The sequence below is a fragment of the Canis lupus genome, chromosome 11 (assembly GCF_011100685.1).
Source record: "Canis lupus familiaris isolate Mischka breed German Shepherd chromosome 11, alternate assembly UU_Cfam_GSD_1.0, whole genome shotgun sequence".
Lineage (NCBI taxonomy): Eukaryota > Metazoa > Chordata > Mammalia > Carnivora > Canidae > Canis > Canis lupus.
The window spans coordinates 55379444-55407204 of record NC_049232.1 but is presented as its reverse complement, the minus strand read 5'-3'; the positions used below and the strand labels follow the sequence as shown (position 1 = coordinate 55407204).

General features: G+C 43.9%; 2 long non-coding RNA genes across 3 annotated transcripts; one reads left to right on the top strand and one right to left on the bottom strand.

Annotated features, from left to right (window-relative positions):
- Positions 1-2577: 2577 nt before the first annotated feature.
- On the bottom strand, positions 2578-7050 carry LOC111098102. Its single transcript, XR_005366424.1, has 3 exons — positions 6860-7050; positions 5659-6085; positions 2578-3242 (listed from the first exon to the last, which is right to left on the bottom strand). It is a non-coding gene; the product is annotated as an uncharacterized LOC111098102 (long non-coding RNA).
- A 68-nt stretch (positions 7051-7118) lies between these two features.
- On the top strand, positions 7119-18400 carry LOC111098100. Of its 2 annotated transcripts, none has more exons than XR_005367030.1 (4): positions 7119-7289; positions 8940-9097; positions 16217-16364; positions 18254-18400. It is a non-coding gene; the product is annotated as an uncharacterized LOC111098100 (long non-coding RNA). The 2 variants fall into 2 exon arrangements; XR_005367031.1 differs by having other exon boundaries at positions 18227-18400.
- The last annotated feature ends 9361 nt before the right edge of the window (positions 18401-27761 follow it).

The following is a 27761-nucleotide window of genomic DNA, read 5'->3' as shown; positions in this document are numbered from 1 at the left end:
TGACAACCAGACATTGTCAGATGTCCCCTGGGGGATGGGGCAAAATTGCTCCTGGCTGAGAACCACTGGTGTAGTTTTATTTAAACAAACAAACAACAACAAAAACAAATTAGATAGGGAAAACTGATATTCAGTGAAGTGTGGGACTTTTTTCAAGGTGGCAAAGATAGGACTACCACATGAGCAGAAAAGATCCAGGAAGTGATACTACAAAGATGTTGGAACATGCAGATATTGGCTCTCAGAGCTGTTGGAATAATAACAAACTCTACAAAATGATTTGGGATTTTACCCATGACACAGGCGGTAACTCTTAAGAATTCTCACGCATTTCACGAGATGGTGAGACAAAGCAATGCCAGTTTTATTTCTGTTGTCTTAGATTTTTCTGGTGAATGACTTGGAGATCTGGGTTCAGTGAACTTTGGGTGTCTCCAGAAAGCTTACCACATACCCTTCTGAAGGAGATATCCAGGAAGCCAAACCTTGTTACAATTAAAATATGATTCGTTGCAAAATGATGTCTATGTGAGATCAATAGAATACCATGAAGAATCAGCTTCATTTTTCTTAGAACTGTTTTTGAGATACTACTCTTCAAGAGGCATGGTGAGGGAAAGAGGACTAGCACAGGAATCAAGAGGTCTAGATGTGAGCTTGTGAGACTCTACCACTAATGCTGTGTGACATTGTGCATGTATCTACCTCTCTCTGGGCCTCAGTTTCCTTTTCTAATGAGGGGTTGGATCAGACAAACACTGAGGAGATTTCTAGCATTTATTTCCAGTGATTCTTTTTTTTTTAAATTTTTATTTATTTATGATAGTCGCAGAGAGAGAGAGAGAGAGAGAGAGAGAAGCAGGCTCCATGCACCGGGAGCCCGACGTGGGATTCGATCCCGGGTCTCCAGGATCGCGCCCTGGGCCAAAGGCAGGTGCCAAACCGCTGCGCCACCCAGGGATCCCCTATTTCCAGTGATTCTTATAGGCAGATTCTACGTCATATTTATTTTGGCATTTGTATCCCCAACCCAAGACCCAGCGCAGCACCAGAAACAAAATAGTACTAAGCAAAAGCTTTTTAATTCAGTTAACTGAATTACTTAGGAGATAAATGCCAGTAACATCACAGTTTCTACAGAGGCATAGAATTAGAAAGGATCTTAGAATTGTAAGGGGTTCCTGGGCAGCCCCGGTGGTGCTGCGGGGCTTTAGCACCGCCTGCAGCCTGGGGTGTGATCCTTGAGACCCGGGATCGAGTCCTGAGTCGGGCTCCCTGCATGGAGCCAGCTTCTCCCTCTGCCTGTGTCTCTGCCTCTCTCTCTGTCTCCGTGTCTCTCATGAATAAATAAATAAAATCTTTAAAAAAAAGGCGGGGGGAGGGTTTCCTAAGGTTATTCAGTCAAATTTCCCAACCAAAGCTGGAACCATCACCTTATTTCCCACAGATAAACATATACTTTTTGCTTAATACTTCGGATGACTGGGAGCTCAGTAACCATGAGGCAGCCAATTCCACTTTTGGATAGATCTAGATATTAGAAAATTCTTTTTTTTAAGATTTTATTTATTCATTAGAGACACAGAGAGAGAGACAGAGACAGAGACGTAGGCAGAGGGAGAAGGAGGCTCCATGCAGGGAGCCCTATATGGGACTCAATCCCAGGACTCCAGGATCACGCCCTGGGCCAAAGGCAAGACGCTCAACTGCTGACAGGTGTCCCAGAAAATTCTTTTTTATCTGGAACCTAAATTAGCCTTCTCATAGCTGTCACTGGCTTCTAGTTTTACTTTTTTAAGTTAAGTTTCATTTTAATTCAAGCATATGTGTGTATAACTTGAAGTCAAATAATACTACAAGTCTTATTTATAATGAAAAATAACTCTCTTCTTTATCCTTTCTCATTTCACAGGGCTGCTCCTTCCAGACGACTGCTTTCCATTCCTTTAGCTGTTTCTTTGGCCTTTTTATACCTCATTTCTGACTGATATGCTTATACTGTCATTTTTTTATTTATAAATCTTAGATATTATCTATTGATTCCTTATTTTTGTAGAAGAGGATTTAGCCCTCTTACCTAACTTCTTCCAACTTTCTTTCCCTTCATTCTTTCACTATACTCTTACAATGTTTGGTTCAGTTAGTATTCAGTGTTTTTATTAGTATGACTACATAAATATTGTTTAATGCTAATTCAAGTAAAATACTGTGTTTTTCTTCTTTTTGTTTTTCCTGGACTTAATAATTGCTTTGATTAGGTTTCTATGTACTTTTCTCTAATTATTCTCAATTTTTAAAAAGATTTTTATTAATTTATTCATGAGAGACACAGGGAGAGAGGCAGAGACATAGACAGAAGGAAGAATAGGCTCCCTGTGGGAAGCCCAATGTGGGCCTTGATCCCAGGACACCGGGATCACGACCGGAGCCAAAGACAGGCATTCAACCACTGAGTCACCCAGGTGCCCGTATTCTCAAATGTTTCAACTAAACTGTAAAACACTTGTTAATACATCATTTTTAAAAGTTTTTATTTTTATCAAAGTTATACAGTATATATATGTTTATATGTAGTTGTATACAAAGAGTCAAATAATTCCATAAGATTTGACAGTGATAAACCCTTGAATTGGTGCCACAATATACATTTCAGAAAGTACTTTTACCTAATCCTGAACAACTGCTGTGGCTGTAGGTTGTTGTGTTTTGGTAACAGATTAAGAAAATGAGGCTCAGAGAGGGGTAATGATCTGCTTAAGGTTACACATTAAGCACCCAGAAGAGCAGAGTCTTTAATGCAGTCCATCATTTTCCCAACTACACTTGGAAACATTATTTTGAGTCCAGACTGGTCAATGGCAGAATGTGCTCTAAAGATAAGGGGTATGAGATATGACTCTTGGGATGTGACTCATTTTTAATACATTGGAAGAAATAATTTCTGTGCAAATCAGGACTCAGCAACTGGCAGGACAGAGTGGGGTTGGCAGCCATCCGAAGCTTCAGTGTGAAAGTCGAGAATGTCTCCACACCCTATAATCCCACAAATAGGGTCTCTATTTTTCAAGATTCCTAAACAGTGTTACACAAACCCTCCAGGGGCTTAAACTTGACACACAGACAGGTAAGCAGGGGCAGGTATGTAATCTCCTCACACATCCTGTAGCCACCTCCCTAGCTGGTAGAGAACAGTATTGCCTTAATCCCCGTGAGGCAGATCTCTTCTTGCTCCTGTTGGAAACCTAAAGGGAAGGATGAGAAATGGCCCCAGGCCTGACATCAAATCATTCTCATTTTGCAGAAGTGAGCTCTACAATGTAGAAAGAAAGCTACATTCAGAAACAACCAGAACAGTCCCTGCACAATTAGGACTGTGGAGAGGGCCCCTTTTGACACATGACTGCCCCGGGGGTTGACTGAGACTGACTCCTAGTCCCTCAGAGGTGGGAGATGCCTGGCTCCAGTTTTTTTTATCAGAAATAAGGTGGGGGAAGATTTGTCTCCTTACATCTTAGAGGAGTGCTGCTTACATCTAAGGGAAGAGGGATGTGACACTTCCCTGTGCAGCCCCCAAGTATTCCTGACCCTCTTTCTCAGCCTTAATTTCCCAAACCTTTGGAGCAGCACTGAGAGTGACTCAGGAGTTACTTTGAGAATGGACAGACTGTCTGCTGTGAGGACTCATACCCAGAACACCTGGGAGCAGGTGTGTGGCACCCAGGACAGGGGCAAGCAGCCTGGCCTAGACAGGGAAACAGGGAAGCAACAGGGGCTCCCAAGCCTTTTCCCTGACTCTGGAGTCCATGGTTTCATGTGGTTTGAAAAAAGCTAGTGGTAGAGACCACAGAGCCTTGGATTTAGAAGAAATCTTTGTGACCTGCTATTTGAGAGAGCAGAATGAGAGGCTTGGGAGGTGGAGGGCCCTGCCCCTCACCATCCAGCAGATTGGTGCCAGAGGTGCTAATAGCAGTAACAGAGGGCTCAAGGTATGCCAAGCTTGGCAAACTGCATCCATTACTCATTTAATCATCCTGATAACTCTGTGAGGGGGGTGCCACTATTTTTCCTGTTTTTGAGATAAGCAAAATGAAGCTCAGATTGGTGAATTTGCCAAAGACATGGGGCTAGAAGGGGGCAGGATCAGGATCCCAGGCCTGTGCTCATGGACTCCTGAGCAGTTAGATAGGACCATACTTTACATAGGAATTGAAGTATTGCATTTACCTCTGTCACTGTTCATATGTCACTCAACATACTTTATGGAAGAATCTGAGACTCTGAGGAGGAGTCAGGAGGCCTTGGGTCCCAGCCACCTGCCTGACTTGCTGACTTGTTACACTTGCTGTGTAACTTGGGACACGTATCTTCCTTTCCCTCTCTGACCCTCAGTTTTTTCATCTTGGGGGTAATGTGATGAAAGTGCATTTGTGCTACAAACAGGGATGGTCACGTGTTGTGGACATATTTCTGTCCAGCCCTCAATGGCAAAGGGGGAAAAGGCCACCAGAGGAGATTCTGGGTGGTGGCACAGGGCTTGGCCTCCCAAGAGGCTGGGCTGTTTCTAGCCCACCAGTCAGGCCAACACAATACCTCTACTTTTGTTTGACTTGGCTTCTTGTACCTTGTTTAGTCTGCAGAGCAGGGAGCTTATCCTGCTGCCTTTGTCACAGGCCATTAGTACACACATAATCCCCAGGGGTTTACTGCTGGCTGCTTTCTCTAGGAATTCGGGGAGGGCCAAAGAGGGAGCCCAGCTCTTAGGAGCCATCACCTTGCTTCCCTCCTCCGACCCCCTCCCCTTCAGAGCAGTCTCTGCTGAGAACCCATGGCAGTGTGTGTTCTCCTGGGCTGCTATTCTGGCTGTGTGACCTTGGGCCAGTCTGTCCCCCTCTCTGGGTTCTTGTTTGCCAGTCCGTGCAAGCAGAAAGCTGGCTCAGATGCCCTGAAGGGACTTCAACCCCATGAGGATCGGAAATACATTCCTAAGTGGTTTCTCCCCCTGGAGGCCTCCCTTGTCCCTCTACTGTCCCCTCCCCCAATTCTGAAGCAATTTGTAGCACCTCCCAGGCTTTCGATGATCCTATCCCTGCCCTGAGCCTGGGGCCAATCTCTCTCTCATTCAACCTCCTGCTTGTGAATTGGGGATAATAATAGTACCCAATAACTCACCCTGCTGCTATGAGGATTAACTAATTAGTGGTTATTAAGAGATGGAGGAACACAGCCCTGTGCTGCTCCCATTAAGGACACTTTTCCTCCTCTGAGTTCCTGCTACTGTCTGCACAATTTCAGGGAGTTAGTTGGAAAACCCCGAGAGTCCTGACTTCCAGGACCCTACTGTGTAGGTGGAGAAACTGAGGCCAAGGAGGAAAAGGAGTAGTCTAGGACTATGGTCATTTTGCAGCAGAGAGGGGACCCGAACGTCTGTCTCACACTCTCCACTCCACGTAGCAGTCGTGGTCCTTGTCTATGGTGGTGGGCCCTGAGCCGGGATGGAAGATGCATCCAAAGACTCCTGCACTCAGGCCTGGTTCACAGGGGTTCCACAGCTTGGTGTCAGGAAACAAAATTTGGCTTCATCAGACCTGGGTGCCAGCCCTGGCATCTAGGCTCACTAACTGAGTGACCCTGGGCATATCACCCTTGCTTACTACTTACCTATCACTTTCTTCCTCTGCAAATATGGGTAATGACACCTCCCTCAAAGGTTGCTGTGAGGATTAGCCCAGAGTAGGTATTCAGGAAACAGTAGGTGTTATGCTATTATGTTGTTTTTGACTGCCACGATGGCCAAAACTCACCAGCAGAGCTGTTGGCTATTCTTTAGGAGTAAATACTCACTAAGTGCCCCTGCAGACTAACCCTGGCTGGTGGCTCCCATGTGCAGCACCCCATGTCAGCAAAAGAGATGTTATTACCCCATTTGACAGAACTGCACATGTACAGAGGCTTAGAGAGGGAAATGACTTGCCAAAGCCATGTTTGCTTTAGAAGTGACATGATTTCTTTTTAAGTTTCTTCTCTTTCCTCGCCATCTTTCATGTCCCTGCACCTTTAAATTCTTGTCCATTTCTCTCTTCTTTTTCTGGAATGAAATGTGAGTAATGCCTGGCTCACCACAGGAGCAGCCCATGCCCCTCATTGTCCCTCCTGCCCCACCTTCATTAGCATTCCTAAACTCATCTCAGAGGACACCTGGCCAGCTCAGTCAAGAGATAGAGCATGTGACTCTTGACCTTAAGGTTGTGAGTTCAAGCCCCGTGTTGGACATAGAATTTACTTAATTAAAAAAAATAAAAACCACATTTTGGAAGTTGGATATTTGCTGGAAGCCATGTAGGGGCGCAGGAAGCTATTGGGTCTTAACCAGGCTCAGTGTGGGAAGATAAGACCCCTGCCTCAGCACTGGGTATGGTCTCTCTATAATATTGATGATATTGATACTAGCTCCCATTGCTAAGAACTCATGAAGAGCCATGCATGGTGCTAAGCATTCATTGTTTCTTCATTGCAACCCCTGGGCTCTGTATCCCATACTACTAACTCCAATTTATATATGAAGAAATGGAAGTTCAGAGAGAGGAAATGACTTGCTCAAGGTCACACAGCTGGTAAGTGGCTGTGATTTAAACCCAAGTCTTGCCACTAAGGCACATAGCCAGATTCTATATCCCTCTGAACTTCTTCATCCTCTCTGGGGCCTGGGACTGACCCAGGCCCAAATCTGAATTGTCCCTGGTCACCTCTATCCTCCTGGCTATTGCGATTGTCCTCTCACCTGAGTGACAGACAGACATGTATATGTATATAAGCAGTCTGTTTGCCTGTGAAATGGAAATAATACTAATGAGCAACTTACAGGGAGGGTATCAAAGGTAAAATGTGAGCATAGCACTTATCAAGATGCCTGGCATATGGAGAACACATCATCAGTGGCAGCAGTTACTATTATTGACATGACCTTGACTTCTTGTAAGATTCATGGAATAAGGAAGTTCATATGGTTAATACGAAAGAGAAGCCAGAAGAGGTCCTATGCTAATAGGATAGAATGTTCTGTCTCTGATGACCTGTTGAGGCTGTAGCCAGGACAACAGCACACTAAAAAGAATGGGTCATTGTCCCTGGGGCTTGCCCTGGGGCAGAGAGAGTACATATAGTCTGTGGAGGCCCCAGAAGGAAAGCCAGTAGGGAGGAACTGCTAGAGGGAGGCTCGTGTTTAAATGCCCATAAAAGGGAAAAGCTTTCTTGAGTGGTCCTTGAGTGGTGTTGAGCTCCCCGAACTGGAGGTATATGAGCAGAAGCTGCAGGCTAACCGTGCTGGTGTGGTAGAGGGCATGTTAGTGGCTATATCCTGATTTCTAAGGTCTCAGGACAGGGAAGTTACAAAAAGGTTGATTCTGGCTCAGCATGAACAAAAGAGTTTTCTGGCAGGGCTCTCTATACAGGTGGATTGTGCTGCTTCGGGGAATGACAGTGAGGTTCAAATCCTAGGGAGCACTGAAGCAGAAGCTGGATAAACACTTGACAGGAATGTTGTTGAAAGGATTAATGCATTAGATAGCAGGTTGGATTAGATGGTCCCTCAGTGAGAGGTGACATGGCAATTGGAGAAAAAACCGGGAGCTGGAGTCTAACCTCAGGTCCAGTCTAGGCTCCAGTATTTGCCAGCTGGGTGACACTGATCAAGAGTCTTTCCCTGTCTGAGCTTTGGTTCCCTTTCCTGTAAAATGAGAATTATAATCTCTCCTGCTTACCTCCCAGGATTTAGTGAAGGGTCAGAGACACACAAACTATAAAAAAGCTTTGTGAGCTCAGATGCCACTGGGAAGTATTATTCTGGCCCTGTCAAAGGTCGGGAGGGGAGTAGAGAGAAAGGAGAGAGAGGAGAAAGGAGGATATATCTGGCATTGTGCTGGGTGCTGGATTGGAGAAGAAAGGAATTTATAGTAGATGGTTTCCCCCTCTTAGAGGTGCAGCAATAGTTTGAGTTTCTAAAACAGTGCTGTATATTAGAACTTTCTGCAGGGATGAAAATGCTCTATTTGCACTGTTTAAACAATAGCCACTAGTTACAAGGACTACTGGACCCTTGAAAAGTGGCTAGTATAACTAAAGAACTAAATTTTAAATGTTTACATTTGATAGCCACCTATGGCTAGGGCTACCATATTGAACAGCTCAGCTCTAGAGAAAGTAACAGGAACCTCGCTCCTTCCCACCATCCCTTCCCTTGCTTCCTAAGCAGCTGCTCTGGCCCCACACTGGCTGGGTACTACAGAGGTCACCATAATGAACAAGACATGGTCCCTGTCCTTGGAGTGCTCTCAGCTCATTCTGGGAGATGGATAGATTTGCATTTGGATAGGAATTATAATCCATGGCGAGGCATATGACTCTACAGCTGTGTGGGAATAAAAGGAAGGAGCCACCACTCACTCAGCTGGGGCTCCAGGGGCTGCATGTGAAGGATGAACTGGGACTGTCTAGGCAGGAAAATGCCTTTCTGGTGAGGGGGCAGCATAGGCAAAGTCTTGAGGGCAAGAAAAAGCATAGAGTATTTGGAGAGTGAAGGTTAGCCCCAAAATGGAGGAGGGCCAGTAGCAGGAATCCAATCCCAGGTTCCCTGTTCCAGTCACTCAAGGAATGCCCGCCAAGCTGACAGGGAGAGGCCACCAGGGGCAGCCCTGACATGGGGGCTGGCTCTCAGTCCCATTCAGGACAAGGGAAGGGGATGGCTTTGCAGGTCTCCTCCCTCTGCCCCTTACTTGTCTCCCTGCCTTACCTTCATGGAAGGACTCAGGGCCCGTATGTCCTCCTTTGGTATACCCTTGAGAGTCCTTCTATGAGAACACCTTCTTGTCTCAGCCTTCCTCTGAAAACTTGCTAATGACTCAGGCTTTGGCATTACTGGGCTGGGCTGTCTTTTTGTTTCATAGGTCCTGGGTTCACAGCTGTACTGACTTCCCAATTGGCATTCCTGCCTCCAGCCCCACCTCACTCCAGTCCAATCCCCACATCAGCTGAGAGAACCTTCCCCAAAGTGACTACAAGAGCAATTACTGGAAGACCTGGCTAAAAATTGGTTCTGGACAAGGTATGTACATATTTTCACTGACTACCACCCCCTTGCAGGGAGAAAATATCCTGCCTAAGGATTTGGTGTGGCCCAAGTTTAAGAAAAGCTTTGGTCAGCATAGCCATTGGATGTTGTGCAATGCACATGGTTGGTAGCCTGCCCAGTGCCCTCTCACCTTTTGCTCTCTCCTACCAGAACCCTAACAAGATTGAGATAGCCCCCTCATACACAGCCACAGCCATCTGCTTCTGGGGCCCTCTGACCCACCCCCAGCTTTATTTTTTTAAATATTTTTATTTATTTATTCATAAGAGACACACAGAGAGAGGCACAGACAGAGGCAGAGGGAGAGGGAGAAGCAGGCTCCCTGCAGGTAGCCCGACATGGGACTCGATCCTGGGTCTCCAGGATCACTCCCTGGGCTGAAGGCGGTACCAAACCGCTGAGCCACCGGGGCCACTCTCACCCCCAGCTTTAGAGATGTGTGTGATCGATCTGAAGAAAATTCCATTTTTCTTGTTGTTGTCTCTGTCCTAATCCATTGGTTGAGGAAAGGAATGAGATCCAAGTTTGGCCAATGTAGCACAGGAGATACCTGCTGGAAACTTCAGGAGAAAGTTTCCTTGCCTTATCCCTGAGAAAGAGCTGTTGTAAAAGCTGGTCCTTCTACTTCCTCAGGTTGATGTCATGTGGATATTTCATATGGATGTGGTATCTGAAATCACTCTGGTCATTTCTTTTCTAGGTAGAGTGGGGATCTTAAAAGAACCTTGAAGATACCATTAAACCCCTGAGTCAATGCACCCTGGAGGTTATCCCACCAATAGACTTTGTTTTGTGAAATAATACATTTCTGTTATTTGCAACAGAAAGCTTTTTAACCAATACAATGAGGTCAGAGACATTGATCAGGGCTCTTGTAGTTTCAAGTGATAGAAAACTCCAACTGGCTTGAGAATAAAGGGGACATGATACTGTTTGCATAATATTAAAGATGGATTTTCACATCGGCAGAGGAATCTATGCAGATTATATGGATTTAGGAAAATATTTTTCTTAGAGTAGTTTAGATCCCATACTGACTTCAAGAATTATTATTTAGCTTTGGAATATTGTGTGTGTGTGTGTGTGTGTGAGAGAGAGAGAGAGAGAGAGAGAGAGAGAGGGAGGGAGGGAGAACATGTGCATACACTCATTCATGTGTGGGAAGAATGAATAGCCTTATCCCATACTGATGGAGACACATTGATGAGCACTGTCCTTGGAGTGCCCAAGCCCTTCCTTCCCATCCTGCCCCCTGTGTTGTTCTGCCTGCTGGGGCCCTGTGTGGTTATCTTAGACTCAGACTTTGGGAGGAATACTACTGGAGAGTTACTGTATACTATGGACCATCCTGACTTTGGGTTAGTCCCATTCCTGTGATAAGGGTTGAGCTTTTCCTAACTGGAAAAGTGGAGGCTCCTCTGATGAAGGACTGACAGAGGGGTTCCTGTCTCAGAGAAAGGAATGGGAAGCGGTCTTCAAGGTAAGAAACATGAGGAGACCCCTCTGTGCAGGGTTGCTATTTCTTTGTTTTGGACTCTTAGAAGAGCTCTATTTGGAATCCAGTTTCATGGCTGCAATTCCCTTGTTCTCTCTGGCCTTCAGAAGAGGCCATTAGGCATATAAAACCTTGTGGGTGGGTTGTGGGGTGTTGAGGATGGGCTGGGAACAGACAAGTGGCCTTTTCAACAGCTCTCACACCATGAAGCCCTGTAGTAGCAGCTGTATCATATGGCACATGACCGGTGAAAAGCAATTAGGAGGTCAAAAAGGAGCTGAGAGTGGTGGGCAAATTGAGATCCTTTGAGATCCATTCCTTAGTCTCCAGTAGGTCTCCATATATTTTCTTTTCAGGCTCCAGTATCAGAATTAGAGTAGATTGAGGGTGGGCCCAAGATCTAAGAGGACACATCTCCCCACCCAGCCGCCCCTCTGCCCTTTTGAGTCCTTCCAGAGCCACTCTCCAGAAATGGGGTCCCCTATTATCCTCAGAGTCTGAGCTGGGGGCCCAGGTGCCCACAGACTGGGTTATCTGTCCTCTACAAGGAACAGTGATGACTGTTACCTCTTCCCTTGTGCTGGGAGGCTTAGGGACTTAGTGTAGCTGTTGAAGAATAAAGCTATTTAAGTGGTGAGCATTACATTTTGATCCACCAGCCTATCTGTCTCCAAAACTCTCTTTTTTAGACACTATCAAGCAAAGGCTGCCAAGTGTTATTTATTTTTTCCTCCAAAAGGCTGCTACAGTTCCATGGTTAAATATGATACAAGAAGCCATTTTCTTCTGTGTTGTTGGGTTCTATTCTAACTCTCCTCACTGGGGCCATCAACTTAGAAGGTCTCTGGGTACAAGAGGAGGGGGCTGCTCCTTAGCCTGGCATTTAATACTTTTTTTCATGAATTGGTCCTAATTGTCCTTTTCAGACTTAGCTCCAGCTACTCCCCAGCACGTACTCTATTTTTTAAAAACAACAAAGTTGTCTCTATTTTTAAGTCCATAGACCCAAAATATCCCCCTTCCCATTCTGTTCCTGTCACCTAAAATACCCTATGTTTCCTTCATTGCAATCTTCCCTCTACATGTCTAAAGTCTACCTTGCTTTTATTCTTTTATTTTTTTAAAAATTATTTATTTAAATTTGATTTAATTAACATATAGTATGCTGTTAGTTTCAGGGATAGAAATTCGTGATTCATCACTTGCATATAACACCCAGTGCTCAATGCCCATCACCCAGTTACCCGATCTCCCCCACCTCCCCTCCAGCAACCCTTAGTTTGTTTCCTAGAGTTCAGCATCTCCTATGGTTTGCCTCCCCATTTTCATCTTATTTTTCCTTCCCTTCTATGTTCATCTGTTTTGTTTCTTAAATTCCACATAATGAATGAAGTCATGTGGTATTTGTCTTTCTCTGACTGACTTATTTCACTTAGCATAATAGCCTCTAGTTCCATGTATGTCCTTGCAAATGACAAGATTTCATTCTTTTTGAATGAAATCACATCTAATTTATCCATTCATCTGTCAATGGACATCTGGGTTCTTTCCATATTTTGGCTATTGTGTTCATCACTGCTATAAACATTGGGGTGCATGTGCCCCTTCAAATCACTATGTTGTATCCTTTGAATAAATACCTAGTAGTGCAACTGCTGGGTTGTAGCATAGCTCTATTTTTAACTTTTTGAGGAACCTCTGTACTGTTTCCAGAGTGGCTGCACCAGTTTGCATTCCCACCAACAATGGGAGAGTTCCCCTTTCTTTGCATCCTCACCAATATCTCTTGTTTCCTGAGTTGTTAATTTTGGCCATTCTGACCAGTGTGAGGTGGTATCTCATTGTGGTTTTGATTTGTATTTCCCTGATAATGAGTAATGTTGGGCATTTTTTCATGTGTCTGTTGACCATTTGTATGTTTTCTTTAGAGAAATGTCTGTTCATATCTTCTTCCCATTTCTTGACTAGATTTTTTGTTTTTTGAGCGTTGAGCTTGATGAATTCTTGATAGATTTTGGATACTAACTAAACTTTTACCTGCTATGTCATTGCAAATATCTTCTCCCATTTTGTCGGTTGCCTTTTAGTTTTGTTAATTGTTTCCTTTGCTGTGCAAAAGCTTTTTATCTTGATGAAGTCCCAATAGTTCATTTTTGCTTTTGTTTCCTTTGCCTTTGGAGATGGGTCTAGCAAGAATTGTTGTGGCTGAGGTCAAAGAGATTGCTGCCTGTGTTTTCCTCTAGGATTTTGATGGATTCTTGTCTTACATGTAAGTCTTCCATCTGTATGGTGTAAGAAAATGGTTCAGTTTTATTTTTGTGCATGTGACTGTCCAATTTTCCCAACACCATTTGTTGAAGAGACTGTCATTTTTCTATTGGATATTCTTTCCTGCTTTGTCAAAGATTATTTGACCAAGTCTACCTGGATTTTAAAGCCCAGGACAAATATCACCTGTCCCACAAAGCACTGCCAGAGTCATGACTGAAGTCATCAGAGAAACCTATGTTCAAATTTCAGCTCCACTACCACTAAACAGGTGACTTCAGACAAGCAGCAGCATCTCCCTGAATTTCATTATCTTTGTCTGAAAAGCAGAGATAATAACTCTCACCTTAAAGCATTGCTAAGAGGAATGGACACAATGTAGGTAAAGTGCCTGGCATATAGCAGGCATATAGCAGGTATTTACTGACAGGAGCTTCTCTCTCTGCCTTGCTGGGATAGTGGTTTGCTCAAGGGAATTCTTGGTTCATAATCTGTAGGGGCTCTCTCCACACTCTGCCTTGAAGGATTATGGCCAAGTATGCCTCAGACTAGCCTGGAATACTTGGCCCTGCTCTTTTATGGGTAAAAGCCTCAGGACTCACACACTGGCCCTTCTGCTCCAGTGTGCATGGTAGAGGTGCCGGCTGTAGACTCACTCAGCTTTTCTTCACCACCCCCCTTCTCTGGGCTTTTAGTAGAAATGAGGTAACTGGCCCATGGGCTGTATAAATTCTTAGGAGGGAGTAATCTCATCCAGTTTGGGAAGGCTTCCTAGAGCTCTCCATAGTGAAGATGTATCAAATGGAGTAAACATGGTAAGCAAAGGCAGAGAAGGCTTGAGGCCTGTCTAGGAAAAGGCAGGGAGTTAAATATGGCTGGAATATTGAATATATGATGGGAAATGGTGAGAGTGAGGCTGGGCAGTTAGGGTAGTGCCAGATTGGAGGTCTTACTTTTACCCTAGACAACGGGAGCTACTGAAGGTGTTTGTATGATGTAATGGCAGTGCCCACGATGCAATTTGGAAGAGAACTTTGGGGGCAGCATGGATATGTTGGAGGAAGCAAGACTCAATGCAAGGGGTTCATGCAACAGTCAGGATCTAGGGAAGAAGGGCCTAGAGAAACCAGATTTGGGAAAGCAAGATGAAGTGAGAGTTTCCCTCTAAGGGCATGGACTCCTTTGTGCCTGCCTTCCTCTTTGAGTTTCCCAGTTTCACAGACTCACATAGGAGCTGACCCTCTCGTCTGGGAGCCAGGGGTGGGACTATTTCTCTTCCTCTCTATTCTGGCCTCACCTTGGTCCCAGTGATACCCTTGGTTGCTCCTTTGCTGATATTGTTAACCCTTTCTATACTGAACACAACTTTTCTACTTTAATCTTACCTGAAGTAGCTCTAGCCTCCTAACAGTTCTCTCTGCCTCCATTCTTACCCCCACAATCTAATATCCACCCAAGCAGTCAGAGGTGTCCTGTAAAATACAAGTCAATAACGTCACTTCTGGGACTTGGGTGGCTCAACTGGTTGAGCATCCAACTCTTGATTTCAGCTCAGGTCATGATCTTGGGGTATCAAGATTGAGCCTGGTGTTGAGCTCTGCGCTGGGCATGAAGTCTGCTTAAGATTCTCTCTCTCCAAAAAAAAAAAAAAAAGATTCTCTCTCTCCCTCTCTCTCTGCCCCTCTCCCCACCTCTCTCTCTTCTAAAAAACAGAAACAAAAAACAATCACTTCTATGCCCAGAATTCCCTGGTGGCTCTTCACACAAAGTAAAAGCTATATCCTTACAATGGCCCTCTCTGCTCTGACTCCCTCCTTGCCATTCTCCTGAAATCATTCACTCCTACTCACCTACCCCAGGCTTCTCACAGAACCTCTGACATGCGTGGCATTCTCCTGCCCCAGGGACTTTGCACTTGTTCTTCCTTCTGCCTGAAACATTCTTCCGTATGGGTGCCCTTGACTCTTCCTTCCCCTCATTCATGTATTTGCCCAGATACTACTTTCTCTGATCATCCTATTTAAAGTTATAACCACTCCCCTTCTTGCTTGCACTTCTGATCTGTTTCCTTGCTTTTGGTCTTTCCATACACAAATCACATTCTAACAGTTGTCTTATTTGCAGTGTTTATTTTCTGTCTCCCTCTACCACAAAGAAAGTGATCTCAAGAAGGATTTCATCTGGGCAGCCCCAGTGGCTCAGCGGTTTAGTGCCGTCTGCAGCCCAGGGTGTGATCCTGGAGACCCTGGATCGAGTCCCAGGTCAGGCTCCCTGCATGAAGCCTGCTTCTCCCTCTGCCTGTGTCTCTGCCTCTCTCTCTCTCCTCTCTATGTATTCTCATGAATAAATAAATAAAATATATTTAAAAAAAGAAGGATTTCACCTGTTTAGTTTTCTGCATATCCTCCAGTGTCCAGAACAGTGCCCTCCTAGTAGGGCGCTCAACAAACTGAATGAATGAATGAATGAATGAGAGTGAAGGCTCTCTGCAGGAGTCCTGAGAGCCACTGTGAGCTGTCCCTGGTACTGCCCTGCCCTGGCCCCTCCCTGTCCTTTAGGCAGCTCTGCGCTGGCCTCAGCTTATGTGGTCAGTCACAGTTCTGCTGGCTCTGTCGCTCCTCACTCCTCAGCTACTGAGTCAGCCAGGTAGAGGGCAGAGGAGGAAGCCACAGGACATCAAATGAGGGGTTTGAAGGCCTACGAAGTCAACTCTCAAGGGCCCTCAGGATCAAGTCCAAATTCCTTGGCATGTGTTATAAGGCTCCTGCCTTGCTCTCCCGCCCATCCCTGTACTGCTTCCTCCTACAGCCTTGTTCTCAGTCTCTTTTTGTTCTTTGAACAGTGCATTCTGTTCTGTTTCTTGAACACCTATGGCTCCAAAGTTCATGCTGTCCTCTCCCTCTGATTCCTTGTTTGACTAACTCTCAGTCAGCCTTCAGATTTTATCTCAAAGGTTACCTTCCCTAGTAGGCCTTCCTTGATTCCCAGACAAGCTTCACACCCTCTTGGGGCTCTGACCTCCCCTTTGGCGACAGTTGTTATGCTTGTAATTATTCTTAGTTGCTTTACTCCCCAGTAGACTGTGAGGCTGTGAGGGATGGCTCCAGGTCTGTTTGGTTTCCCTCTGTACCTTTGGAGCATGGCACACAGAAAGGGTTCCCTAAAGACCATAGGGGGAGAGGGAAGCCAGATGAGGCAGTCCAGAAAGAACATAGGGTCTGGGATCCAAATGACCTGGGTCCCCATCCCAGCTCTGTCATATACAGTCTGTGTGACCATGGGTAAGTGACAACTCCTCTCTGAGCCTTCATTTCTCATCTCTAAAACAGATAATACAGCTGCATCATAGCTGTTGGAGCAACAACATGTGATGCTGAGCAAATACTTGGTACTTAGAAGGTACTGACTATATGGCATCTACACTGGTGGTGAAATTATGAAATTCTTGTAATAATCTCTCACTGTTCAGCTTCTGTGGTAAGTACTCCCAAGTCAACTGTCTTATTTCATTTTTAGAATAGTTTGTGGAGGAGGGATACTGAAAGTGGAGAGGGTAAGCCACTTGCTCAGGGTCACCCTAGCATCCTAGGACTGGGCTGAGATTGGGCCAGGCAGCAAGACTCTGGAGCCCCAACACTCTATGCTTTGTATTTTGGTTACTTGGATACACATCTTCCATATTGTCAAGGGCAAACATTGTGTCTAATTTACTATGAAATCCTTAATTCACAGTGCAATCTGACAGAGAGCACGTAGTTGGCGACTATTTGTTGAGTAAGTAAGCATATGAGTTTTCCATGACTCTCTCTATTCACCCAGCTCTCTCTGGCTGCTCAAGTCAGAGCAGGACCCCTGGACTATCTCCCACTGGTCGTTTGGGCAGGGCCAAAGCAGGCTCCAGAGAGGCAGTGTGCCCTTGGAGGAAGTGGCCGTGGACATCACTGGAGCATGTCCCTGGCTCCGCTGAGAGACAAGTCAAGTGTCCCCTGGAGCCCTGACCACCCCTCTTTCTCAGTACCTGCTTGGGTATCCACTCACCTGTGATGTCTAGGTCAGGAGAAGTGCTGGAGAGAGTGTTGTATGCAGCCAAGCACCCTAGGATCCCCATGCTTGGCTTCACCCAGGGGCTCTGGGGCTTGGATGCCATCTCTGAGTTCTGGGGCAGCTAGGACAGCCTCCTAAGAGACATTTCAGTCTTGGATCCTTCAGGCACATGGAGTTCTGGTCCAGAGACTCTTCTCCTGGTCACTCTCTGGTGGAATTTGATTTATTGGGGACTCTGAAGTGAGAACCTAGAGTGTTTGTCTCATTTTGTTAATTGTGAGTACTTCCTGCCTTATGTCTATTTCCTTTTGAATCTAAGGCACGTAGAACAGTGAAAAAAACCCAAAGGAAAGTGTTGGAGAACCTGGATTTTGTCTCAACTTTGGTTCCCACTGTGTGTATCCTGGGAAAGGTGCTTCCCCTTGCTGGAACTTAGCTTCTGAGGTTGAGACATACATTACTGGGAAGAAAATTCAAAGATACCCCTTCCTTCCCAACCACAGATAAGCAGGCAGCTCATGAGAATATAAAGACCACTGAATTCTGAATCAGGAGACTTCTGTGACCTTTGGCAAGTTGCCTAACCTTATGGAGACTTGGTTTTCCCATCCATAAAATGAGGATAGCATATACTTTCCAGCCTACCTCCTAGGTGGTTGGGGGCTCTGGAGATTGTCATAAATGTCGAAGTGCCTACTAAGTATGAGGGAGGTGACAGTGATCCCAGCTTTAAGTATCTACACTTAAAATCATTAAATCAATTAATATTTCTCAAGCCCATTCACAGCAATTCGCTGAATGCTAAGACACATCAATATATATCTAAGGGTTTAGAACTTGAGGTTTCTGAGCCTTTTGCTTTCTAAAAATCCCAAATATAATAATCCTAAGATATCATTGCTGTAATCACCCAGAAAAGTTTCCAGAGGGCTAAAGAAAGTCAGAGAACACGAGGAGGCGATGTCAAACAAGGCAGAGGGGCAAAGTCAGCCATTACCAAGGGCCCACTGGATGCTTGGTACTATGTATGTGTGATGTCCCTCAGTCTTCAAGACAATTTCCAAAAGACAGGTGGGCAGTAGCATAGTCCACAGGGAAGAAGACTAAAGTATGGGAAGCTGGATATGGATCCAGACCCTGCAGGTTCCCTAGCTCTGATGTTTTGATGGATTGACTGACTTGTTCATCCCTGTTTTCTTTTACTCCACGAATACTTGTGCTTGTGTTTGAACAGAGGGATTTGACTTTTTGTCTGAGCCTCACTCTTTTGCTTCCTCCTCACTGGACTCCTCAAGCTGACTGGGTCTTTCCTGTCTCACAAGGAGACACGTCAGAGATCAGCCTGCAATGTCCACAATAGCCAAACTGTGGAAGGAGCCTCGGTGTCCATCGGAAGATGAATGGATAAAGAAGATGTGGTTTATGTATACAATGGAATATTCCTCAGCCATTAGAAACGACAAATACCCACCATTTGCTTCAACGTGGATGGAACTGGAGGGTATTATGCTGAGTGAAGTAAGTCAATCAGAGAAGGACAAACAGTGTATGTTCTCATTCATTTGGGGAATATAAATAGTGAAAGGGAATATAAGGGAAGGGAGAAGAAATGTGTGGGAAATATCAGAAAGGGAGACAGAACATAAAGACTCCTAACTCTGGGAAATGAACTAGGGGTGATGGAAGTGGAGGAGGGCGGGGGGTGGGGGTGAATGGGTGACGGGCACTGAGGGGGACACTTGACGGGATGAGCACTGGGTGTTATTCTGTATGTTGGTAAATTGAACACCAATAAACATTATTTTATTAAAAAAAAAAAGAGAGAGATCAGCCTGGGTGCAGGCTCCAGGAGCCTGGTCAGCATCAGGAAGTGAAGGGAAGGAACCTGCCAAGGAAAGGGGGTTGTCAAGGGTAGGCTTTGACCCCACCCTCAATAATATCACTTTATGTCTCAAGATCCTTGCTAATGTGATCAGGGAATTTGTACTGCTGAATGAAGCTTCTGTTTAGAAATGAAAAGATATTTGTGGTGAGGAAAATGCTGGGTGTCATTATGGTAGAGTCCTTGCCCATAAGTCCCTGCCCATACAGTAGGGCATGTAATGGGAAGTGCATAAGACTGGAGTTCAGTCCCAGTTTGATAGCCTACTGACCATACGACCTTGGACAAGTTACTTTGTCTCTTGGAACCTCATTGTCTCATCTGTGGAGGGACCGGTGTACAGGTGGTTATGTAATTTTACATATAAAGACTTGGATTAGCTGGTACAGAGAAAAGGCTCCATAAATGTTGGCTGTTATCTGTAAGTGGAATGAGAATTCCGTGGCTACTGTCACGTGAGGCAAGAGATAATTACAACTTACACTGTCCAAACTTCAACTCTACTTTGGGGTCAAAAGTTGACAATAATCTCTGGTGATTTAGTAGAAGATTTATTTTTTGGGTAGCAAGTTACTCATTCATATTCCATCCATGCTATAAGGGCCTAGAGAGGTCATGAAGCTGTAGGTTCATAAATTCTAAAGATAATGATGATAATACTACTACTACTGAGCAGTCATTGAGCAGTTATTTATGCCAGGCTCTGCACTAGGCATCACATGTACATTTTCTCATTTAATTGCATCATCCTCATTAAATAGGTATTAACATGATTCCCATTTTCAGGTGAGGAAGCCAAGGAACAGAGAAAATAAGCAACTTACTGTGTCGTCTCAGCAGCAAACAGAGTCAAACAGGCTAGTTCAAACAGACTCAATGAAAAGACTACTTATAGGGGAGTAACAGCATTAAGGAGATACACCAGAGATGTTTGAGAAACCCAGAGCTAGCCACAGTGTCAAGGGTCAAAGAGAGGGTATGGAGTCACCAGTGTCCAGGGAGGGCTGGAGCTGCGGGGGAGGATTGCCCCACAGGAGCCATAGTCTCGAAGAGCTGCAGCTATTACCCAACAGTAGGTGCCCAAACATGGGTGCACAATGGGACTACACTGTGGTCACTCTCTCCTCTCATCCTCTATCTCAGGGCGATGCCTCCTATGGCCAAACCCACCTGGAAGCCAGCAGCATGGGAACCTGGGAAATGTGGTCTACAGGGTCAGCGTCTCAGGACAGAGAGCAGGATAGAAAAGGGCTGGGACAGGATCAAGGGATAGGAATGGTGCATGTGAAAAACAGCACATTTGCCTGAAGCCTCTTTGTTAATAAGATGCAAATCTTGGTCTAAATGCTTAACAGGACCTGGCAGGTCACATGAGGACAAGAGGGGACTATAGTGATCATGTCACTCTGCCCCATCGTGAGAGGCCCTCTACTGTTCAATTCCAGCTCCTCGTTGCCATCTGGGAGGTAGACTCAGTGTTGCCAAAGCTTCTTATTTTTAAGAGAAGCTGAAAATATGGATTTCAATATAATGCCTTTCATTCTTAACTATTGGCTAATAATTCTAGCTTAAAATCATACTAATAAGTGGATAAAGGAACTGTGGTCCATCCATACAATGGAATATTACCCATCAGTAAAAAGACATACACTATCAAGTCATGACAAGACATGGGGGAAATAAGTTCATATTGCTGAGCGAAAGAAGCCAGTCTGAGAAGGTTATATACTGTAGGATTCCAAGCATATAATATTCTAGAAAATTTTATAGACAATGAAAAGACCAGCGGTTGCCAGGGGTTTGGGAGAAGAAGAGAGTATGAATAGATGAAACACAGGAGATTTTTTTTAGGGCAATGAAATTATTCCTATGCTACTATAATGGTGAATATGCGAGTGACATTATGCATCTGTCACAACCCATGGAATTGACCAACACAAAGACTGAGCCCTAATATAAATTATGGGCTTTAATCCATAATAATAGGAATATGTTGGTTCATTAGTTGCAACAAAAGTACCTTATTAACAAACCATGTTAATAATAGAAAAAGCTATCGATGTGGAGGTAGGGAGAAAAGGCATAGGGGACTCAATTCCACTCAATTTTCTGTAAACCTAAAACTGCTTTAAAAGTGAGGGCTGTTGGGGAATCCCTGGGTGGCTCAATCGTTTAGCACCTGCCTTCGGCCTAGGGCATGATCCTGGAGTCTCAGGATCGAGTCCCACATCAGGCTCCTGCATGGAGCCTGCTTCTCCCTCTGCCTGTGTCTCTGCCTGTCTCTCTGTGTCTCTCATGAATAAATATAAACAACAACAACAAAAAAGTGAGGGCTGTTTAAAAAAATACTGAAAGTGCCCTGTAGGCCAAATACAACATGTCCACTGCATCTGGCTACTAGTTTGTGACTTCTCACCTAATCCAACACACTCATCTTTACAGATAGGAAAACTAAAGACCAGGAGAGGGGAGTGGCCCTGCCTGTCTACAAAACAAAGTGAGAATGAAGCATCTCAGGATGCTGGGGATCTTCCCAACAAAGGGAGAACACCCCATCCCGCCTCCAGAGGTCTGCTTGTGGAAGAAGAGGCTCTGTCTAGGCTAGCTGAGCTGAAATGCCCCAGCAGGTAATGAGAGCCTCCAAGAGCCCAGATGCTCTTAGCGTCCATGTTTATTTAGCCAGAGACTAGGCTCCCTCCCAGCTTGGCCTGGATCAGACTCACTGAATTGGATGCAGAAAGGAGTGGATGCTTGTGACCCTTGTATGTGCCTTAGAGCAGGACAAGACTCAGAAGACAGGAGCTGCCATCTACAGGGCCCAAGTCTGGAGCTCAGGGACCATGATGATGTTATGATAACATCAGACAGTTGAGGAAGATTAGACGATTTTTCAGCCCCTTTATATATTCTTTTCTAATTCTTTTCTTCCCATCAGGGGTACAAAGCAGGTAGGATAGAGGTCATAATTCTGGTTTTATGGATGAGTAAACAGATGAAAGAGAGGTTAAGTGAGTGCCTTACATTGACATAGCCAGTGAGTGGCAGAGCTGGCATTTGAATCCAGACCTTCTTTTAAATATTAAGAATTACCTTTGCCTAGAGACAAAAAGAACTGTTCATAAACACTACTGCATGTGGTAAATGTGTTTCTCATGGAAGGAGAAGTTAGCTTTCTGGAACTACATGTATATGAGAGTTTAACAAATAATTAAAAGTCATAGATGATGGGAGCCAGGTTTCTCACTTTGGAGAGGAAGCCACACGTGAACATACGGAAGACTAGATTGAACCCTGTTGGGAATAGACTAGAGTTGGAGGTATCAGTATGGATTTATGTCTATTTTAATATATATACAAGATGGATAGAAGGACAAATATAGCTTTGCATGTACTTATGAGTTAGTAATTTCCTTGCTCTGTCTGCTGAGGGAGCAGTGACACCCCAGTAGCCATGAGCACACTCAGAGTCTAGATCTTGGTTACCAGATGCCATTTTCCAATAAAAGGAGCCAAGTTCCCTGGAGAAATGGCCAGTTCTAGTACTGAGTCAGGGAAAATACAAGATGATCCTAAAGCCTAAGGTAGTGCCAGAAAGTAAGGAAGTATTTAAAAAAAAAGGGGGGGGGGATCCCTGGGTGGCTCAGCGGTTTAGCGCCTGCCTTTGGCCCAGGGCGCGATTCCAGAGTCCTGGGATCGAGTCCCACGTCGGGCTCCTGGCATGGAGCCCGCTTCTCCCTCTGCCTGTGTCTCTGCCTCTCTCTCCTCTCTCTATGACTATCATGAATAAATAATAAAAAAAATAAAAAAAAGACCAGACATATCAAAAGGACATGAGTCAACCCAAAAGAGCCTCCATTGGCTAAAGTAAATACACATAATATGGATTATAACTAAAAGAGATACAAAAATAAATATCCATGAGTCCATATAGGCAGAAAGCAAGTAAGCCAACAAGCAAGCAAGCAAACCAACCAAATCCTTTTAATCCTTCCTTTTAAAATAGCTCCAAATAATAAATATAGAAGGAATGAGGGAAATAGAAAATCACCTTTAGAACCCCACAGTAATAATTGCAAGATCCACTGATGATGATAAAATTGGTGGGCACAACCTTAAGGAGAAACAGGATATTTGTACAGCCTCAAGGGGACCTCTCCCCAAATGTAGTTTTGACATAGGTCCACAAAATCTTTGATATTTCTCCCTTAGGAGGAGAGACTGAATTCCTGAGCCGTTGAACTTTGAGTGTAGTGTAAGCTGAACTTAGTCACCTTCTTTTCTGAGCAGAGTATGGAAAGAGGAAAGTAGTAATGTATAGTGCAGAATCATGGCAGGCACTACCTTACCAACTGATCAAATTAACCTCACGAGTAATGACATTGTTTATGTCATACCTCTGTTATGATGCAAGGAGGAGGGAACTTCACCTGTATAGACAATCTTCTGAAAATGCATTAGCTCTGTCATGTCATGAGAAAACATCAGACAAACCCAAGTTGAGGATATTCTACAAAATATCTGAGCAGTGCTCTCCAAAAATGTCAAGATAATGAAAAAAAAAAAAAAAAGAGACTGAGAAACTGTCACATATTGGAGGTGTGTAAGGAGGCATGGTGCCTAAATATAATGTGTGACCAATTCCAATTGGATTTTGGAACCAAAAAGAAGGACCTAAGTGGAAAAATTGGCAAAATTTCAGTGAATTTATAGTTTAATGTACAGTTAATTTCTTAGCTTTGATAATTGTACAATAGTTACATAAGATGTTAATATCAGGAGAAGTTGGATGAAAGGCACATGGGAACCCTCTGTTCTTTCTTTTGAAGCTCTTCTGTAAAAAGTTTTCCAAAATAAAAAAGAGTTATAAAAAAGAATAAAATAAATATAATATAAATAAAATATATTTGTTGTACAAAGATGTTGTACAAAGGAAATCTCAAAACCAATGAGAACTCACCCCTACTGTATAGTTTTAACATATTAACTGTCAAAATTAAGCCACTTCAGGTCTCAGATCTGATTTACTTGACATTATTCCATATTGATCCTTCTTTTTTTTAAATTTTATTTATTTATGATAGTCACATAGAGAGAGAGAGAGAGAGAGAGAGAGAGAGAGGCAGAGACACAGGCAGAGGGAGAAGCAGGCTCCATGCACCGGGAGCCCGACGTGGGATTCGATCCCGGGTCTCCAGGATCGCGCCCTGGGCCAAAGGCAGGCGCCAAACCGCTGCGCCACCCAGGAATCCCAACATATTGATCCTTCTAACAGCCAGGAAGATGAAGTCAGATATTTACTGTGACGCCCATTGTACTGAGATACAGATAATAGAACCGAGACACAGATAATAGTACCCACCTTCTCATTGTATATGTGGGAGAACTCTAGCCCAGAGAAAGGGTAAGGTTTGCCCCTGGTCTCATAGGTTAGGGGGCCAGCTCAGGACTAGAGCTTCTATCTGCACATCCTTAAAACTATCTTGGCTGCTATTTCAGGGCATCTGCAGACAAAGCTTAGATTTGGACTATTTGGGAAGGCAAAGAAAAGCAAAGGAGAATAATTCTCATCTTGCCCCCACCCCCTTCTCACCTTTGAGTTAAGCAATAAAGCTGAAAAGATCCTTCAACAAACAAATCCTTTCTCATTATAGAATCCACAGGCACATCAGCTCTTAGGAAACCTGAAAGGCAAGCTCCTTAGGAAGGAGGTCTGTTCGTACATGCCTGCCCGAGTGCCCTCTTCGCTGTTCACTCTCAAGGAGGCAGAATGTCTGCTGTGGGAGCAACAGCTCACTGGACACTCAGGTTCCCTAGACCCCCACAGCCGGGCAGTTGGGGCTGATGGGAGCAGTAGGCTTCTAGGAAGGCACACTGGCCAAGGCACAGTCTACACTTACCTATTCCAGAGTTGAATTTCGTCAGTGTTGGAAAATGCTCTGAAGTGTTCATTGCTGATGAGAAAAGGCATTTATGGGGGCAGGCCCGTGTGGGCAAACAAATGAATATTGTCCCCATGCTAGAGGATGAGTCCTTTTTTCTTCAACAAATAAACAAACAAAGTGAAGCCTCATTGTCCCTTTCAAGCTGTGAGAAAACTGGATTCGTAGGAAATGGTTTTGCTCCTGAAATTGGGGCCAGGAACTTTGGGCAAGGTTTTGGGTACACGAAGAAGTGGGATTGCCTTCAAGAAGGAAAATATTTGGTTATGTTGTAGAAAGGCAGAGAAAAGACCCCACTCAGCCCATCTTATCTGAGAGATGGAGAATGCTTTCTCCATTTGCATAAACAAAATATTAAAGCTTTTTGTTTGAGAAGCCTATACCTCAGAGGAAAGGAATGCAATCATTCTGGTAATTAACAATTTCCCCCACAACTGTGGTTTGCATCATGCGGGATCTTCTCATTTTCATCCTCTTGGGTCCCAGAAAATAATGTTTCTTCTTCAGGGCCCCATGGCGGAGAGATGGTATTGACAAGAAGACTTTGCATACTTATGATGTCAGAGGCCAAAGTTTCAACTCCTAGCTGATCAGCTTTTAAGATAAAGAAATATGGTAGAATTCAGTGAAAGATTCTGTTACTGTCACATCAATCTGGGCTTGAATCCTGTTCCTTCTTGGTAGCTGTGTGACTTATCTCCATAGCATTGGCTAACCTCTCAGTATCTTTGTTTTTTCCTCTTTAAATTGGCATAATAACTCCTCCTTAATGGCACTGGTGGGGAACACCTCCCACCTCCCACCCCCCACCCAGAGAGTTCCATCATATAGGAGCCACTCAGAAGATATTCTTTGGGAATATCTCTTGACTATCTTCTCTCTAATTTACTCTTAAGTAGTCTTGTTTTTCAAAAAAAAAAAAAAAGTAGTCTTGTTTTCCAGGAATATGTGTTTATCAATGATTCCCTTTTATTTCCCTCAGATAAGCAAGAACTTATCTTTGCCTGTTCTATATATATATATATAACTGCCATATGGAGCTATGGAATTTAATTTTAATAATAGCTTTCAAAACATGCAGCAGATTAACCACAACTTTCTACTCTGAGCAGAAGCCAATCACAGTATAACCATCTCTACCTCTTCTTTGTAGGAATCACAACCGTTTTAAGTTGCTAATTAATTGTGAAATGAATTGTTCAATGATGACTTGTCTTACTGGAATGTAAGCTTTATGCAGGTAGGGTTAGAAGGGACAGTGTCTGTCATCTTTATTGCCATATCACTCATACGAGGTAGGGGTTAGCACGTGTACGTACACGTGTGTGTATGTGAGATCCAATAAGTATTTGCATGAACAAATGAATTAATAAATAACAAACTTTGGAACAAAACCAATCAACAAAAGGAAGATATATTGGAAGGAAAATATTTCACACGATATTATGGAAGATGACACAGTGCACTGGCTTTTACTTAAGTTTTGACTGAATTGCTTATGACAGTTTAGCTATAAACCATGAGCGATGACTACAGGCATATCACTAAAATTGATGGCTTCAAATCCCAAGTCTGTCACTTCCTAGCTGTGTGGCTTTAGACAACTAAATCCTTTTATACCTCTGGGCTTTCATTTTTCCAGCCATAAAATGAAAAATAATATTTATCTCAGGGTTTTGCTGTGAGCATTACAGATAATGTAAATGATGCTTTCACAAAGTGCCTGCCATGTAGGACCTGTTTGGTAAAGACAGCACTTTTGAGAGGTAGTATAGTATAGTGGTTAAGAACATAGCTTTTGGGGTTATAGTGCCTGGGTTCAAATGCTGATTGTATTATTTATTAGTTGTGTGACTACACAAGCTACCTATGTATTTGTGACACTTTTCTTCTCATCTGCAATATGGAGATGATGATGATACCTATCCTTATGGTCACTGTAAGATTTAAATAAATTAATATAGATAAAATGCTTAGAGCAGTGTTTGGGGTTTGACTGTGTGTACACACACACATATGTATGTTAAACATAAGTGTTGCTCTTATTCTTTGATAGCAAATATTTATCCTTTGAAGAATTAGTCATTTTCAGAAGCAGCCAGTTTTTGGTAAAAAAAAAAAAATGTTTTCTTTATTTATTCATTTAGTCACATTTCTTTAGCCCTAAATGTCAGTAGCCAGGAAATCAAGCATGATTTGGACACTACCTTTGCTCTTGAGGAGTCTCTGGCCAGATTGAGGGGATAGCTAAGTACAACGGCAGTTACAAGAAAGGACAGAAAGAGCCTTGGAGCAGTAGGCAGGAGGGTTGACTTCTATTTCCACTCTGCTTTGAACTTGCTGTGTGGCTTTGGACAAGTCCAGTTCCCTCTGGGCCTTTGTCCCTTTGTGTTGGAGGAGTTAATTTTTTTTTCTTCTTCAAGATTTTATTTATTTGAGGGAGAGCACAAGCAGGGAGAGTGGGAGAGGAAGAAGCTGAGCAGGGAGCCTGATGTGAGACTCAATCCCAGGACCCTGGAGTCATGACTTAAGCCGAAGGCAGATGCTTCACCCACTGAGCTACCCAGGTGCCCCAACAATCTAATTTTTATTTATTTATTTATTTATTTATTTATTTATTTATTTATTTATCTATTTATTTATTTATTTATTATTGGAGTTCAATTTGCCAACATATAGCATATCACCCAGTGCTCATCCCGTCAAGTGCCCCCCTCAGTGCCCGTCACACAGTCACCCCATCCCTGCGCCCACCTCCCTTTCTACCACCCCTTGTTCGTTTCCCAGAGTTAGGAGTCTCTCATGATCTGTCACCCTCACTGATATTTCCCACTCATTTTCTCTCCTTTCCCCTTTAATCCCTTTCACTATTTTTTATATTCCCCAAATGAATGAGACCATATAATGTTTGTCCTTCTCCGATTGACTTACTTCACTCAGCATAATACCCTCCAGTTCCATCCACGTTGAAGTAAATGGTGGGTATTCGTCATTCCTAATGGCTAAGTA